The sequence below is a fragment of the Hylobates moloch genome, unplaced genomic scaffold (genome assembly GCF_009828535.3).
Source record: "Hylobates moloch isolate HMO894 unplaced genomic scaffold, HMol_V3 SCAFFOLD_13, whole genome shotgun sequence".
NCBI classification, from domain to species: Eukaryota; Metazoa; Chordata; class Mammalia; order Primates; family Hylobatidae; genus Hylobates; species Hylobates moloch.
Window position 1 is genome coordinate 87,367,198 of NW_026652288.1, and position 19,440 is coordinate 87,386,637.

The following is a 19,440-nucleotide window of genomic DNA, read 5'->3' on the forward strand; positions in this document are numbered from 1 at the left end:
AGTTCATTTATGAAAACTGGGAATCGTGTTTTTCTATCATCTCTTTTGCTCCTCTCTCTTCCCATCTCCCTCTGACAAGTTTTCTGAAGCATGTTTTGGTGCCTCAGCAAAAAGGGCACTATATAATGTTTTATTTGTTTCCCATTCTGCTATATGAAATGAAAAACCCTAGCATCCGGTGTGTGAAAAGCTGGCATTGTGAGCTCTTTGCAGGAAGAGACACTATTCAGGGAGACATAGTCTAATATCAAAGCCAGATAAACTCTCTTGATACCAACAACCAAACCAACAATAAAAACTCCAGCCCCAGTGTGCCATCAGATGAACAACTCCTTCTCTCAACTCTCTAGAATATGGTTAGGTTTTTAGATTGATACTGTTATAACCATTTGCATTTCTTTTTGCAACCTTCTTTACACCTTGCTGGTTTCACTCGTGATTTAATAGTTAATTAGTTAGCAAAGATTTCTAACGTTCTTTGCCAAACAAGTAGTATCCCTAACATAGTACTGGTTGGAAGGCTGCATTATATAACATTAAGAAGATCATTTAATTCTCCAAGCTTCTTACAAAAAAAAAAACCAAAAAAACACTTTTTAAAATTCACCTGCAATGACTTCAGAAATTTTGTTAACCTTTTTAGTAACTAACCTTAGTAACTCAAAGTTTTGATGTTTTGCTTTTTAGTTGATTCCATAGATAATTTTCTGCTGGAGATAATTCTCCATCAATATTCTCTATCAATGACCATTACTATAAACATTCCTGAGACCATTCTCCTCCCATTCAAGCTAAACTCAAAATTTAATCCTTTGTTAAGCTCTATGATATATACAAAAAATACAGGCCCTATAATTTGTCCTCAAAGAGCTTACAGTATGCATAAAGCAATCATTCATAATATAAGACAGGATCTGATGCATCGAGTGAGTAGTGTTGAATAATCAGTGTCCTGGGAGTGAAGAGAACCATCTCATTGTGGGTTGCCATAGCTCCCAAAAGGGGTCCAGTGTGGGGCGGGGAGGGGGGAGTGGATAAACTTCAGGTTGGTCTTCAAAGGATTTATAGTCTTTGTCGAGGTGGAGTTCATTCTAGGTTGAAGGAAAGCTGCCAAATACAGAGGTAGGTATGCCTGATACTGCTTAAAAGTTAGTGCATAGACAGGCCTTACTTTATCGCTAGGTTCATTCAAGGTTAGGGTAAGTTGAGAAAAAACACCAGGGTAAAGAACACCTCAAAATATCAGGCTGAGGAAAACTGTATTTTAAAAGCTAAATACAAATTGTATTTAGCTTATAAAGAAGTAGAATATTTTATAATACCCACAGGTACCATAAAATGTAATATTTTATAATACCCAAAGAAGAAATCATTAGATCTTTTATTTTGCCAATTTGAAAATGGCAGAAGAGTAATCTTTGTTGGGTAAAAGGATCAAGCGATCTATAGTGCAGAAATTATGTCACGATGGAACAGAGGGAAAATAGGACTCAAACTGTGTCTGGTGTGGGAGCAGCATCTGCCTACTCCTTCCTCTTTTCCAATAATCACAAAAGAAGGGGGGAAAAAAACCCAACTCAAATCTGTCAAAATGCCTTCCATGTAGCGGTGTTCAATACATACTGAATGGATATATGAATAAATAACCATTTGGTTGGTGAACCCAATAAAATGAAAAAGAGCCATCATGTAAAGCTTAGAAGGAAATTGCCTTCATATAACCCACTTTCTACTTCATTAAAGATTAATTCACTTTTATCTACATATGACATGAAGCTGGACAAAGAAATGGATCCTTTTACTCTACATTTGAAAGACAAATGAAGAGCACAGAGAGCAAACAAACTAAAAGAAAACAAAACAAGGCAAGGCAAAAGCCTGACATGTTCCACATGTTAACGAGCTAAAATAATGTATTGCTGATTGGTTGTCCCTTGGGGGAAAAGTAGCTAGACAACCTCTTAAAGAAGTACATTTCAATGTTTTCCAGGTGGCTTTTACTCTGTCAGAACCCATTCTGCTGAATGGGGGATACATATTTACAGGCTGCTAATACTCAGCTGATAAGAAACCGTACCTGAGTTATTTCTAAGTGTCCTGGGAGCCCAGAGGTAGCTAAAAGCATCTCTGCTTAGATGTCACTCTCAATCAATTGCAGCTGTTACCTGAGTGTTCTTTGCCCATAATCAGGGAATAGAACTTGAACCTGAATCAAGCTTCTATTTCCTTGCACATGAAATTCAGCAAAACAACAAAGAGCTAAATAAAATATAGTCAGTATTAGCAATGTAATGGTTGCTTTTAAAGAGACGAGGTAATATAACAATAAGTTTTGGACCAGTCACTCGGAAACCAAAATTGATTTCTAATCTTGACTAATTTTCTTTTGACCATTCCTGCAAATGTGGGTCTCCCTTCAATGAGGATTTTATTATTGTCATGATTACTAGATGATGGTTTATATATTGTTGCCATTTGTAAGCTCTTTAGGAAACTCAGGGGACATGGACTAAGCTTATTTTTTTAAATAGAAAATATTACTCATTTTTACTATGCAGGTTCCTCTTGAAGAATGAAATCCTTGGGCTGCCATTAGGAACTGCAGGCAGTTAAGCTGTATAACCTCTCTGATTTTTAGTTTCTCCGTCTATTTTATAAAATAAAACATTGAACTAAATTATCTGTAAGGCCTATTCTATTATTATTTCTATTATTTTCTAATCCTATGATTACAATATGGTTTCCATCCAAATTGGCAGTGAGCTCTAAAAGTTCAAACCTGAGGTATGGTAGCACGGTTGCCTTGGTTCATCAACATGTATACTCAGTGGACTTAAACACAACGAAGCCTATTCACAGGAGTACAATATGACCCTGTTTTTTTTCAGCCGTTTGTCCTATTTGGTTACGGAAGTGGTTTCCAGACCAGCACCAGCCGCATCACCTGCAGATTTGTTAGAAATGAAAATTTCAGACCCCGTCCCAGACCTACTAAGCCAGAAATTCTGGGAAGAGACCCAGCTTTCTGAGTTTTAACAAGCATTCCTGGTGATGCTGATTCCTGTTAAAGTTTAAGAACGCTGCCCTAGAGGTTAAAGTTGCAGGTTCAAACTCTGAAGTAGCCACTGATTTAATTCTGTACCCTAACCTTAACTCACAGTATTATAAATAGAGCCTCCATTGTTCATCAAAGGTTGGGGTACACTGCTTGGCTGGATCAGCTCTACTGCACCTCACAGATCTTGAATGGTTAATTTGTGTTTTAAAGTGTTTTTCAATAAGCCTTCAAGGACATCTATTGCTTTGATTCCCAATTCCATACAAATGAAATCTTTTCTTTAATCACTCCACTGTGTCACCCTATCATCTTTGGTTAATCCTGCTTCCTCACTACATACTTCACGCATTTTTGTTCCTTCTCACCTCCATAGCTTCTCTATTGCCTAAAATACAGTCTGTATTTTCTTGCTAACAATCCAAATCCATAAGACTTGGAGATAATTACTATCTCCAAGAAAGCTGTCATTAATCCCATCCCATGGGTACTTCTTGAAAACCCATAAGCTACATCACCTGGAGCAACATTCCTCAAATGGAACACTACAACCCAATCACCTGAAAGAGGTTTTAAAAATATAGATTCCTGTGTTCCACTCCAACCAACTTACTGAATCAGAATCTCTAGGGTGCAGGATCTGTGTCTTTAACCAGATTCTCAAGCGATACCTGGGCAGCTAGGTGAGGTGTTTGGAAATTACTGAGATGGAACAGGGGGTGGCAAACTTATTTTGTAAAGGTGTTTGGAAATTACTGAGATGGAACAGGGGGTGGCAAACTTATTTTCTAAAGGACACAAGGTAAATATTTTGTAATGGTGGGCCGTACAATCTCTCTGACAATGACCGAATGAGGCTTCAATCTCAGGTTTGCTGTTACAGTGCAAAAGCAGCCATAGACAATATGTACACAAATGGGTATGGCTGTGTTTCAACAAAACTTTATCTACACAAATAGGAAACAGGATGGTAGTATATTGAACCCTAAACTAGAATATTATTTAATTGGATAAAAATGAACTACAGTGTCTAAAGTGTTACTCTGCACTCAGTGTGTGCTTTTGAAATGAACTAATAAATAAAGGAACCAAAGTAATGTAGCTGTTGGAGTATTGATAATACATTTGAAATGGAAAACATCACACGGTAATGTTACTGTGGTCATATGTTGCTTAACGGGGATACATTTTGAGAAATGGGTCGTTAGGCAATTTTATCATTGTACCAACATCATAGAATGTACTTAAACCTGGGTAGTATAGCTTACTGAACACTGAGGCTATACTATGTAGCCTATTGCTCCTACTATACACACCTGCATAGCATGGTTATGTATTGAATACCATAGGCAGATATAACACAATGAAAAACATTTTTCCTCTCTAAACATAGAGAAGGTACAGTAAAAATATGGCATAAAAGACAAAAAACGGTATACTTGTACCTGCAGGGCACTTACCATGAACGAAGCTTGTAAGAGTGGGAGCTGTTCTGGGTGAGTGAGTGGTGAGTGAGTGTGAAGGCCTAGGACATTACTAGACACTTCTGCAGACTTTATAAATACTGTATACTTAGGACACGCTGAATGTATTAAAACATTTTCTTTCTTTAATTCTAAATTAATCTGAGCTTACTGTAAATTTTTAAACTTTATAAACTCTTTAATTTTTAAAAAAGCCTTTTTACTCTTTTGTGGTAACACTTAGCTTAACACCCAAGTACATTGTACAACTATATAAGAATATTTTCTTTTTGTATCCTTATTCTATTTTTAAAATCTTTATTTTTATTTTTACAACTTGTTGTTGTTAAAAACGAAGACACAAACACACATTAGCCTAGGTCTATACAGAGTCAGGACCATCAATATCACTGTCTTCCAACTCCACGCTGGGTATCGGGTATCGCAGGGAGGTCAGAGGCAATAACATGCACAGAGCTGTCATCTCGTGTGATAACAATGCCTTCTTCTGGAATGCCTCTTGAAGGACCTGCCTGAGGCTATTTTACAGTTAACTTTTTTCCTCTAATAAGTAGAGAGAATATACTCTAAAATAACAGTAAAATATGTAGCGTAGTAAATATATAAACCAGTAATATAGTAGTTTATTATTATCCAGTATAATGTGCTGTACATAACTATGTGCTAGACATTTATACAATTGGCAGCACAGAAGGTTTGTTTACACCAGCCTCCCCACAAACATGTGACTAATGAATTGTACTAGGACATTCTGATGGCTGCAGTGTCACTAGACAACAGGGATTCTTCAGCTTTGTTAGAATCTTATGGGACCTCTGTCGTGTATGAGGTCCGTCGTTGACTGAAATGTTTTAATGCAGTGTGTGACTCTGTAGATGATCTTGAATAAAATCGTGCTGACATATGGAAACTCTTGGTGGTCTGCGGAGAGGGATAATGGGAAGCATGGGGTGAACAATGGAATTCTAATTTGGCCTGCTGATTTTCTTGGTTTTGCATCTACAAATTATATTCTACCTAATTGACTTACCAACAAAGGGTTTGTTGAGGAGTAATTTGTTTAATGTTTTAAAAATGCTACATAGATGCTAAGTGTTATTACAGATATAGGTTTCTAAGGAAGAACCAAAAATAAGCCACACTAAAGCTATGTTTTTTGATTCCTGAGCAAAAGCTTTAGTTAAATGTCTCCTGGAAAGTGGCACTTTGCCCCCAACTCAAATGTCACTCTTTTCTCCTATTTTACTCAGGAAAGCCTCAAATACATCGTGTGGGTGATACTGAAGGACGTCAGGATCAAAGCGTATTTAAAGTTGCTAAGAGGAAGCAGATGTTCTTAGCTGGGCAAAAGATTCTCAGAGTTTCCAGTGAAATATAAACTTCTTGAAGGCCCCCTGGGATCATGCCTTAAAATGTTGTGCTTTTGTTTATGCCTCCCATATGCAAAACAGTGGTGAAATGTGTGGTTCTGTGAGAGACAGAGGAAAGTAAATGAGCTAGAAACAATAAGGAACTCTGTACTTAGAAAAAAATTGGAACGGATGTTATCCTTAAAAAAAGAAAAAAAACTAGGATAGCTAAGAATAGTCATTTTCCTCAATTGTGTGTGTGTGTGTGTGTGTGTGTGTGTGTGTGTATCTTTAAAGATCTATCTCTGAATTACCCTCGTTGGCTGGATTACCAATTAGTTTTCTTCAAGACTTTCTGCTCTCATGTATTTTCAAGTAGAAGTTTTTTCTTAATTCCGCCATGAATTGTAACTGTTTCACTACAGCTGCTAACCAAGAAATAGTTGCAAAGGAGAGAATAGTTGGTGGCTTTTAAGCTTGTGCTGAAATCCATATGAAACTAATGCTTTGAAGAATGATGCCAATGCAGATAATTATATTTTCAGCCAGAAAAAAAGGTAAAAAGACTTGCATTCCTCCCTGATCACAGTGGCATCAAGTAGTTGACCCCATAGAGAAATGCTAAACAAATGTAATGTTTTGTATATCTTATTTTCTTAAACTTGAGGACAATGTAAGTCCAGGGAGATGAGATATCATACAAGATTCAAGACCGGCCTAAATATGAGAAGGGAAGCTAGGAAAAAACTTGAACATTCTTGGTTCTTGAATTTTTGTAGAATGATGTATCTATTGAGGTCAAAAGTTAGAGTGAAAAACTTGTTTTTTATTTTTACTCTTTCTAGATCAATCAGTGAAGAATTGGTCAAACTTGAAGTATAATTATAATAATGATTGTGGTGATTTAAATACACAAGGAATTTTATTTGCCATATACTTCATGGAAATTAATAAATTTAGGAATAGATTCTGGTGTCACTATTGGGAAATAAGGCAAATATGAATAGGTTTAGAGAAAGAGAGGACTGATCTTCTTTGAAAACCATAGACATTTATTTATCTTTGAGCTCGTAGGAAGGCCAGCTGGCTCTCATTTTGTGGGGTGGAGGGAGGAAAGTTTATTTAGGATATGCCAAGCAACTACTATATGTAAGTAATAACAGGTATCTTAGACTAGAAGCAGCTCATCCTAGGAACCAAGTTTTAACTACATTTCTGTATACAGGCCTGACAGAGAGATGGTAAAGATCTTTTGCATGGATGAATGTCTGCCTATTGCATATGAGGTCACAGAGCAGAATTAATGGCTCATCTTTGAAATAGTGGCTGGTTACTGTCTTGTCTTTTCACTTCATCCCAAGAAATTGGATGAATTATTCCAACTTGTCAAGAAGAGTGTGGTAGAGTCATAGAATGTTAGAGTTGGAAGGTACTCTCACTACTTCATTTTTAAAAAAAATTTAGATTAGTGTAATGCTGAGGGTTGGGCTTCTATTGATCCCATCTCTCCTATTGAACATAGTTTCCAATAGGAGATTTTTCAGTCCTTTCACCTCTCACCCTCTACCCCTTTTTGGATTCCCCAGTGTCTATTGTTCCCATCTTTATGTCCATGTGTACACTATTTAGCTCCCACTTATAAGTGAGAACATATGGTATTTGGTTTTCTGTTTCTGTGTTAATTCACTTAGGATAATGGCCTCCAGCTGCATCCAGGTTACTGCAAAGGTCATGATTTCATTCTTTTTTCATGGTTGCATAGCAGTCCTATTCCATAGTATGTATGTACCAGACTTTCTTCATCCAGCCCACCATTGATGAGGACCCAGTTTGGTTCCATGTCTTTACTATTGTGAATAGTGCTGTGATAAACATACAAGACCAGGTGTATTTTTGGTAGAAGGATTTATTTTCTTTTGGTCACGTACCCAGTAATGGGAATGTTGGGTCAAACGGTAGTTCTAGTTTTCGTTCTTCGAGAAATCTCCAAACTGCTTTCCACAGGGTCTGAACTAGCTTGTATTCCCACCAATAGTGTACAAGCATTTTTTGTTCTTCACATCGTTGCCAACATCTGGTATTTTTTGACTTTTTAAGAACAGTCATTCTGACGGGTGTGAGATGGGTATCTCACTGAGGTTTTGATTTGCATTTCTCTGATGATTGGTGATGTTGAGTGTTTTCTCGTATGTTTGTTGACTGCCTGTATATCGTCTTTTGAGAAATGTCTATTTATGTCCTTTACCCACTTTTCAATGGGGTGATTTTTTTTTTCTTGCTGATTTGTTTCAGTTGCTTATAGGTTCTGGATATTAGTCCTTTGTCAGATGCATAGTTCACAAGTAGTTTCTCCCATTCTGTAGGTTGTCGGTATGCTCTGTTGATAGTTTCTCTTGCTGTGCAGAAGTGAAGCTCTTTAGTTTAATTAGGTCCCAGTTGTAAATTTTCGTTTTTGTTGCAATTGCTTTTGAGGACTTAGTCTTTGCCTCAGCTGATGTCCAGAGAGTATTTCCGAGGTTATCTTCTAGGATTTTTTGTAGTTTGAGGTCTTAAATTTGAGTCTTTATTTCATATTGAGTCAATTTTTGTATATAGTGAGAGGTAGGGGTCCAGTTTCAATCTTTTGCATATATGGTTAGCCAGTTTTCCCTGAACCACTTATTGAAGAGGGGATCATTCTTCCATTGCTTGCTTTTGTCAACTTTGTTTAATATCAGTTGATTGTAGGTGTGCAGTTTTATTTCTGACTTCTCTATTCTGTTCCACTGTTCTATGTGTCTATTTTTATACCAATGCAAATTTAGTGGATCTTAAGGTAAAATCATGTTTGTTAAACAGGCATATGAAAAAGTGCTCAACGTCATTGATCATCAGAGAAATGCAAATCAAAACTACAATGAGATATAATCTCATCCCAGTTAAAATGGCTTATATCTAAATGTCAGGCAATAACAAATGCTGATGAGGATGTGGAGAAAAGGGAACTCTTGTACACTGTTGGTGAGAATGGAAATTAGAACAACCACTATGGAGAACAGTTTGGAGGTTCCTCAAAATAAAAATTGAGCTGCCATGTGATCCAGCAATTTTATTTCTGAGTATATACCCAAAAGAAAGGAAATCAGTATATCAAAGAGACATCTGCACTCCTATGTTTGTTGCTGCACTATTTACAATAGCTAAGACTTGGAAGCAACCCAAGTGTTTATCAACAGATGAATGGATAAAGAAAATGTGGTATACATATACAATGGAGTGTTATTCAGCCATAAAAAAGAATAAGATCTAGTCATTTGCAACCACATGGATGAAACTGGAGGTCACTATGCTAAGTGAAATAAGCCAGGCACAGAAAGACAAACATTGCATATTCTCACTTATTTGTGGGATCTAAAAATGAAAACAATTGAACTTATGGATATAGAGACTAGAAGGGTGGCTACCAGAGGCTAGGAAGGATAGTCGGGGACTGTGGGGGAGGTGGGGATGGTTAATGGGTACAAAATAATAGAAAGAATGAATAAGACTGCTGTTGTGCTATTTGACAGCACAACAGGGTGACTGTAGTCAATAATAATTGTATATTTTAAAATAACTTAAAGATTTGTTTGTAACCCAAAGGATTGCAAACAAAAAAGGATTAAAAAAGATTACAAAAAAAGATTGGATTGTTTGTAATTCAAGGTATAAATGCTTGAAGGGATGGATACCTGATTCTCCATAATGTTCAGGAGATCAAGACCATCCTGGCTAACACAGTGAAACCCTGTCTCTACTAAAAATACAAAAAAATTAGCTGGGTGTGGTGGCAAGCATCTGTAGTCCCAGCTACTCAGGAAGCTGAGGCAGGGGAATTGCTTGAACCTGGGAGGCGGAGGTTGCAGTGAGCCGAGATTGCGCCACTGCACTCCAGCCTGGGCAACAGGGCAAGACTCTGTCTCAAAAAAGAAAAAAAAAACTATGTTTGTTAAAAACATGAGATAGATAATATTAGATTGATGCAAAGGTGATTGTGGTTTAAGACTGTGAATTTTGAATTATTGTAACTAGGCTCAAACATATCTTTATTAATCAAAATAGAAACCATTATAATCAATACATTTTTACCAATGAGAAATATGTTTATTTATTCTGGTAGTGTAAAAATCTCTGCTTTGGGATTTGACAAACTCTTGGAAAGCTTTTTCTGCATCCTGCTGGTTGTGGAAGCATTTTCCCTGCAAAAAGTTGTTGAGATGCTTGAAGAAGTGGTAGTCAGTTGGCGAGAGGTCAGGTGAATATGGTGGATGAGGCAAAATTTCGAAGTCCAATTTGTTCAACTTTTGAAACATTGGTTGTGCGACGTGTAGTTGGGCATTGTCGTGGAGAAATTTCGGCCCTTTCTGTTGACAAATGCCAGCTGTAGGCATTGCAGTTTTTGGTGCATCTCATTGATTTGCTGACGAGACTTCTCAACTGTAATGGTTTTGCCAGGATTCAGAAAGCTGTAGTGGATCAGACTGGCAGCAGACCACCAAACAATGACCATGACCTTTTTTTTTGATGCAAGTTTGGCTTTGGGAAGTTCTTCGGCAACTTCTAGTGTAACTGTCAGAGGATCAGCTTCGATGATTGCTCTCAATTGGTTGTTGTCAATTTCCAATTGCCAGCCATGATGCTCCTCATCTTCAAGGCTCTCATCTCCTTTGCAAAACTTCTTGAACCACCACTGCACTGTGACTTTGTTAGCAGTTCCTGTGCCAGATGCATTGTTGATGTTGCGAGTTGTCTCCACTACTGCACGACCCATTTTGAACTTGAATAAGAAAATTGCTTGAATTTCCTTTTTATCTAACATTTTTCCCATAGTCTAAAATAAATATAAAATAAACAGCAAGTAATAAGTCTTTAGCAAAAAACCATAAAGCACAAAATGTGCATTAAAATGGTGTATACCATAACCACATTTATTTAAGAATGAATCCCAATATCAAATGGCAAATTTCAACAATCCAGAAGCTGCAATGACTTTTGCACCAAAGTGCAAGCTTGCCAAGGAATCAGTATGGGAATTCAGAGAGCACAAAGTTACCGAGAAAGAAGTAAATGTTTCTGAACAGATTATGGGGGACAGTAATCACCAGAACGATTCTCACTTTTATGGATTGACACATATATTCTTACTTCTGAAGAAGCTGCATCTAACTTTGGACTTTGGTTCAAAGCAGATGATATATAAACCAGCAGCAAGTTCATATCTGGGAGAACTGCTCACTGCAAAGGATTTCGCCTCAAGGCTGGTGCCATAATTTTGTCTTTCATAGGCTACTCCAAAACTTCTATCATGTTGGTAGATTTCAATGAAGTAGAGCCCCAGACGCCCACTCCTGCCCGACCCCCAATACAAGCCAGCAGTGGTGCCCACCTTGAGCATGCTGAGGTACAGGCTGCTGGGGCCCGCCTTCTTGCCATTCACCTCCAGGTGCTACGTTGCTGTACCTCTTGCAGTGAACTCCACTTTGCTGTCCAGCACTGCTGTCTGGTTGGCCGGTAGCCCCCATGCAGAATAGACCAGTGAGAAGATGTTCTGGCAGTGCAGGTGGGTCTGGGAGCTTCCCTCCTACCCACACCTGCAAGGTCCAGTGTGTGCATCCTCTGGATGCTGCTGAACTTGTGCAGATGTAGTGGCTGCCATCCAGGGGCACCAAGCTCTTCATGACCAGGCTCCACTGCGGGTACCACAGCTTGATTCCCTGATTCGATGCTCTCCGTGGAACTCCTTGTGCTCTTCAGCCAGAAGATAGAGGGAATGGGGCTGCCACACAATGGAAGCAATTAGGGTTGGTGGCCAGCCGCTCCTTCACCATCCAGTAGGGCTGAGCCCAGTAAGGGTCCCCTGCTGTGTTTTCAGCCTCGTCCTCCCATTTTCCTTACCTCCCCAGGATGGAGCACCTGTCACACACACACATTGACTAGGCACAGCACATGCTAGGTGAGCTGCTGCCAACAGATATTGGTCTCCTACAGCCTGGTGAAAGGCATTCAGCACCTATAGCCGCTGGGGTCCCCACCGGGATGTAGTCCAGGACACCAGCCTTGCGTCATCCTTTTCCCAAAGAGTGAGTCCCAGGGGACCACCTCTAGGCTAGTGGTAGCTCAGCTATGTGGTGTCTCTGCTGCCAAAGACCAACTGCTCCTGCTGGCTGGGTTCGGGCCTCACTATGCAGCAACTGGCCAAGCTTGCTGCCCACCCAGCCCTCCAGCTTCGGCCTGCAGCCTGTTGGTGAGCTGGAAGTCCCTGTGCACAAGTGAAACTGACTATTCTATTTTTTTTTTTTTTGAGACAGAGTCTTGCTCTGTCGCCCAGGCTGGAGTGCAGTGGCGCAATCTCGGCTCACTGCAAGCTCCGCCTCCCGGGTTCGCGCCATTCTCCTGCCTCAGCCTCTCCGAGTAGCTGGGACTACAGGCGCCCGCCACCACGCCCGGCTAATTTTTTGTATTTTTAGTAGAGACGGGGTTTCACCGTGGTCTCGATCTCCTGACCTCGTGATCCGCCCGCCTCGGCCTCCCAAAGTGCTGGGATTACAAGCGTGAGCCACCGCGCCCGGCTGACTATTCTATTTTTGTAGGTGAATAAATTAAAGTTCAAAGAAGAGAATTTCTTCTCTTAACATTTTTTAGGTTGTTGTTTATTTGAACAAACACTTATATGGAACTTTTCAGTTTACAAAGTGCTTCATTATTTTTATTTGATCCCTACAACCCTGCAATGTAAATACTGTTGTGATGATAAATCTTTTTCATATATAAGAAAATTGCAGCTAAGGAAGATGAAGTGAATCATCATTTTTGCCTTCTCCCTTTCACCATCCCTTATATCCACTCAATCCCTAAGTCCAGAGGAGACTAAATTTTAAATATCACTTGCCTTTTTTCAAGTTTTGATATCTCCACCACTGCTGCTATAGATCAAGTCACCTCACATTTTTCTCTTGATCACAGGAACAGTTCATTATTGACCCACTTGCTTCCAGGCTTGATCCCAAACCATCTCCAAATATTTTAAAACAAAGATATGATCATATCACTGCTAAGTTTAAAATCTTCAATAATCCCCAGAGTGCGTGTCAATCTATGCAGAGCACATGGGCTAAAAGGCTCCTTCAGATCTGCCTCTGCCTGTGGATTTAGCCTCAGCGCTTACCATTCCTGTCTGCTTTCTCTTCCTCTACCAAATCCATATCCTCTTTAATATTTTGTAGTTCTTCATGTGTCAGATCAACTGGTAATGGGAGAGCAGAAAAGGGAACATTTCTTTCAACTTCAGGTGGGGAGACTGGATTCACTGAATTCACTTGAATCTCTATTGCCTAGCATAGTGTCAGATATTTGATAGATACTCAACAAAGATTTGCTGAATGAATGGATGATTGTAAGGTGGGTTCCTTTATTTCCATGCAAGGCCAAAGTTGCAGTGCCTCTAATCAAGTTGCAGTGTCTCTATTTACTGATGACAGTGAGGCATGGTTTACTTACCCCAGAATTCTTGACTTATAATGATTGAAATGGAGCTTTCATTTAGGGTTTTTTCCCCTCCAAACCTATTCTAATACCCATCAGTCACTTTAAACTTTTAATATTGGTTTGGCCATCTCTTATAGATTGTGTTATTCAGGGTTCTTCAGAGAAATAGAACCAATAGGATGAATATATGAAATCCAGGAAGAGATTTCTTATAAGGTACTGGCTCACATGATTGTAAAGGCTGTAAGTCCCACTGTCTTCTGTCTATGAGCTGCAGACCCAGGTGTAGTTTGAAGGCCTGAGAGCTGGAGAGTTGATGATATACATTCTAGCATGGCTCCAGAGGTTTGAGAAGCAGAAACACCAAGGGCAGCAGAAGATCAATATCCGGATTCATGCAGTCAGGCAGAGTTAATGCAAACTTTCTCCATTTTTTTTTTTTTGGTTGTTGTTGTTTTATTCAGGTCCTCAGCAGATTGGATAGTACCCATCCACATTGAAGAGGGCAATCTACTTTACTCAGTGCACCAATTTAAATGTTAGTCTATTCTAAAAATACCCTCACAGATGCACACAGAAATAATGTTTAACTAGCTATCTTGGTGTCCTGTGGCCCAGTTAAGTTGATACGTAAGATTAACCATCACATAGATAACATGTATATCCCCAAATAACTTCACCTTTTAAGATATTTAATTAATATACTATTAATTTATTAAATTGATGTAAGTTGTGAAGCTTGTACAAATAAGCAGTAGAAAGCCTTTTTTTTGTATTTGGCAGATGTTAATTTTCTTTTAAGCTTTACTTTTTATGTTCAAGTATAAAACATTTTAATGTATGCCTGTTGTTGTATTATAGATGAAGATTCCATTTTGTCTATTATTTGAGGTGAGAAACGAAGGACAACTTTTTCATTAGCCTTCCATCTGGTCATATTAACATGGACATTTACCTTTAGCAATAATTACCAAGTTCTATTTTCTGGCGAGCATATTAAAGGTGTGTTAATAGTTTTCTCCTTTAATCTTTTCTGGAGAGAGGTTTATCAGTTTCTTAATTGACCTCCAATGTGCTTGAAAATTAAGAGTAATAAATACATGCAAATTAATGCCTGTTTATATTCAACAGAAAAATCCTCTGAGCTGAACAAATGTTTGGCTCAAACGCTGTCCATATCATTCGTTTCATTTTTTTTTCTGCTCAAAAGCATGAAAAATTTGCATCTGCAATTTATAACTAAGTACTTTTGCCTTGGTGATGTTATACATTTGGTTTCATTTTATTTACCACTAGGTTGGCATTGATAAACACTTTTATTTTTACCTCCGAAATGTTGGCCAGTTATGCTGGGCTTGCATATACCTCTTTTGATGGTATTGTCAAACTAATGAAGGTAAGAGTGGTGGAAAAGAAGAAAGGAGAAGGTACTCTTAGCAGGTTAAGTTGGAGGGCATCACTGCCAGTTGAGTGTAATGCAGGGCTGTTACAATCCTGCATATCAGACTGGGCACCCTTGGTTCCTTAGAAGAATTTTCCTTGACTGGGATGATGATGTGAAGTATAGATGGTGGCAAACCTGGGTGTGGTGGCCACAACTGGTATAGATAGTGTGTTTTATCATGTAGCTTGTATTATTTTAACAGAATCTAGGTGTCAAGAAGTGTGGCTCAGTTGTCTTGCTGAGTAATTGCACAAATGGCACAAAGCTACTATAAGTTCTACTTGTGCCACACTAGTTCCTGAGTTAACTCTGCCAGAACAAAGAAGTATTTTATTATAGCCACCTCCCCTGCCACTGCCCCCAGGCCAGGTCATGGGCTGAGAATGGAGTGACTTCCATATTTGAGGTCTACTGACCTAGCTGTGACTTAGCTATGACACTGATCATCCTTAGTGCCTGCTGCACAACCTCTACTCTGCCTACCACCTGCAATGAGTGCTGAATGGCTGTGCAACTCATGAATCACAGCACTTCCTACCATCCCTTCCTCCACATCATGTCTGGCTGGCTGGCCACTGTTGTCTATCTGTGCAAGTTTGCATTTCTGAATCTGTATTTACTGCCTTAAATCAAGCCGGAACCCAACTGTGTTCTACAACATGTCATCAGTCTCAAATACTAACTGGGGTCCTAATGCGTATACATACCCCAGGATGACTGCCGCTGCCTGGGTCTCTCACCCCTGTGCCTTTCAAACAGGCGAACACTCAAATAATGGGTCTTGTCCCTTTGGATCTTATCCACCCAGAAGACCTGCAGAGCTTGTTACTGTAATTGGGTCAGTTACTCTAGACCTCGTTCTGTCTAAATAATTAGGCACATCTTCCAACTCTTTGTAGCCTCCCTTCTCCCATATTCCTAAACATCCATCATGACTCCTGCCCAAGTTGGTCTAAATTCTGAAGGCTTTAAAGCCCTACTAATGTGCTTGGTTTGTCCATTGATTTGTAGGTGACAAAAATGTGTCAAATGGATTTGTCCCTGGAAGGCAGAAAATAATATGTTCTAGAAGCAAGGAGACCTTTGGGAGTTTTAGACAGGAATAAAGGTTTCAATAGCTCATGAACTTTCTAATCACACTTTAATGGACATGCTTTTCTTACCTGTCACCGCTTTCTGCCATCAAAACCTCTGTTGTCATTATGTGTCAGAGCTTTAAAAACTCCAGGTTAGCCTCAGAAGTAGAATCATAGTCCAGACAGATAAATTAAGCTTGGGCCTCCTTGGATGTGAGAAATAGATAGAACATAAACATCATAGGCTGTCTGAAAAGCCCTCCATCTGAATTGGTATAGAGGTTGTCTGAGAAGCAGTGATTTATGCCTGTGTATTATGGACCCTTCTAATGACCCTAGGACAGGAAGGTGACCAGGTAACTGAACTGTGGTGTTGTTCTGAGTGGAAAAGTCTCTGAGGAGAATTCAGGAGGTAGGTAATTTGCATCCTGAGATACAAGCACATCACTGCAGAATGTAAGTGATCTGGAAGTTTCAGGAGAAAACTACCGACCAGAGAATATTCCTTTGATTCAGTTCATGTTTATTGAAAGGTGGTCTACGTTGCATTTTTTTTTTTTTTTCATTTTGCTTTCAACTTTGCTGTCAAATTATTGTGCCCAATCAACAGATATAATTTAAAAACGTAAGTGACTTTCGAATTCAGATTTTCTGAAAGTGAACTCTGAGAATTATCTGTAGAAATGCAGATTTCTGTGCCCTGTCTGAGGCCCACTGAATGAGAATGTCAAGAGTGGGCCTCGTCTTACGTACTCTGAAATTTGAGAATAGTTTTTGAAGGCCATTTAGTTTTGTTCAACCAGGGCAACTTTCTTATCACCGTATATATATAACAAGAGTGGGTGCTGTTGAGTAATAGGAAGCCTATGATAAAGTTTAAAGCATGATTTGGTTTGGGAAAATGCTTCTACTCTTTGAAAGGTGGGGATGAAATGCACAAGTGTTTTTGTTGTTGTTTTTTGTTTGTTTGTTTTTGTTTTGTTTTGTTTTTGAGACAGAGTTTCGCTCTTGTCATCCAGGCTGGAGTGCAGTGGCACGATCTTGGCTCACTGCAACCTCTGTCTCTCGGGTTCAAGTGATTCTCCTGCCTCAGCCTCCTGAGTAGCTGGGATTGCAGGTGCCCACCACCACGCCCAACTAATTTTTTGTATTTTTAGTAGAGATGGGGTTTCGCCATGTTGGGCAGGCTGGTCTCGAACTCCTGACCTCAGGTGTTTTTATCTACTGAAAGACACGGTGCAGGGCATGGAAGGAGGTTAGGGGAGATAAGGGTGGCCTCAGTGTCAAAAGAGTAAGGCCTACTTTTGGATGGATCAGATTTGGCTACTTTTAGCCTGTAAAACTTAAGCATCTTTGTGGTGCCAATCCAGTTCATGTCTAGGCCAGTTTTCAAGGTTAGCGCCTGACACTGCCCTGATTCTACTGAGCATCTGCCTCCTTGTTTGGGAAGAAGTGGGAAAGTGATTTGACATAGTGGCCTACCAGGGAATGTGCTTGTCAGTGTAACAGGTGGCCTGCCTTGTGAGGTTGCTAATCAGAACCTGGACTTTTGTATTTTGTTTAGAAAAGCTAAGTCCTTCTAGAGGTCCGTGTAATGCAAATTCATCCAAAGAAGGCAGGCTCAGGAAGGAGGAGGGGGAAGCCAGGTGCTTGCTTCATTCAAGTAACCCAACCGCAGAATCCAAGTTCTGCAACTCTGAGTTGGGCTTAGTAAACCAGACCCACCAATCCAAGAGAATAAAGAATCTCCTGGCAATTGGGCCAGCCAGAATTGTCCTCAGTGATCAAGAGTGTATGGAAAGAGAAATGGAAGAAATATAAGAGGGTGAGCCAGATGTTTTCAGAGAAAACAGCTCTCTTTGTTTTTGTTCAGAGTCTTCTTTCTCCTTAGGACTCTGATATGAGTACATCTGAAAGAGGCTGGCTTGGGGGATGGGGTACTACCACAGAGTCAAAGCCAGACTTCCCCCCAGATAACTAAGGCTTTTTCTTCTTGGGCCAAGCTTGTCTGACAGTCTCACTCTGTATGAGTTCTTTCCCAGGAGGCTCTTCAGTTTCTGAAGCAAACAGTCTCCTGGCAGACCCACCCTACCAGGCAGCCAGACTTGGCAAAATATACCAGTAGCAAACGACGCAGCTGGGACTCCTGCTATGATAAGATTCATTGGCAGCCTATCATGTGCCAGGAACTTACAGGGACATTATTTATTTGATTCCTCATAATCTATGAGAGAGGAGTTGTAATATCCACTCTACAAAGAACTGAAATGAGGTTCTGAAAAGCTACATAACTTGCTCAATCTCCCTGAGATATACTGGTGGACAGAGGATTGGAACCCAGATCTATATAACAAAGCTCACCCACATTTCTGCTACTAGACTACGCTGCCAATTGGGCTTCATCATTAGTTTTGGAAACTCAAGGCCTGGCCTCTCTTATTTAGGATTTTGTGCTTGGAGGGATTGTGGGTAGCAAGGCCTGGAGGGAGAGTGAGGTTCCTCAACATTAAACAAGATCCAGGAGGCCGGGTCTTGACAGGAATCCCCACCTTAGTTCTAATTATAACAAATATTCCTGAAAATACTTGGACTAAAAATTTTAGAGCTTTAAACCTGAAAAGGGATGAGAAGAAATAATTTCAAATTGGAACCAGACATGAGTCTCTTGCTTAGGTATTTGTTTTTTCCCATCTGAAACATTCATAATTTCATGAGGCTGACCTAGATTTATGCAGATAGAAATCGCAATGAGCCTACAACTCAAAGAGTTCGTCTTACTTTGAGGATGAGATATAAAAGCGCGGTAAAAAATCAACAGATGAGAGAGCAACTGGAGAAGATTTGAATAAAATCACTCCTTTTCCATGTGGGTCAACACAGTACCAAATATGAACCAGGCCTTTGGTTGAAAATGTAAGGGACACTCTCACAGTGACTTCTTTCCTAGCAGTCTGCCTCTGTTTGTGGTGTTGTCTGGGGTCATTGTTGAAGGTTATTGACATATTTCTGCCTCTTTGTGAGTTATCTGTGAAGCTACGTCACAGTACTCTGTTGTTGGCTATTCTGCATGCTCCCAATGCTCAGGTGAATTCCTGGGAAGATACTGGGAGAAAACCTAGAGCTTATATGACCATAATATCTAGACCATTGACATGAACTGGTAAAAACCAAAGCAGAGGAAAAAGATTGAACCAACAACTCAGTAGAAATTGGTAGGTTTATATGAACTTTGTTTTGTGGCTCGAACATTTTAGATACCCAAATTCCAAGCATTATTTAGTCAGGACTGGAAATCAAATGAAGTCGTCTAACATTTTTCAAGCGATGGAAGCCAATTAATTTGGCTTAGTTTTAAGTAGAATACTTGACAGCCCCACTCCAAGCAGTGGCCTACTTATATGAATTATTTTAATCATTTCTGGGTTAACTAGTAAGGATTATAGTCATCTTTATACAACAATAACAACAACAATAGCAGCAGCAACAACAAAAATAGCCAGGACAACATCGACAGAAGCCATTAAAGATG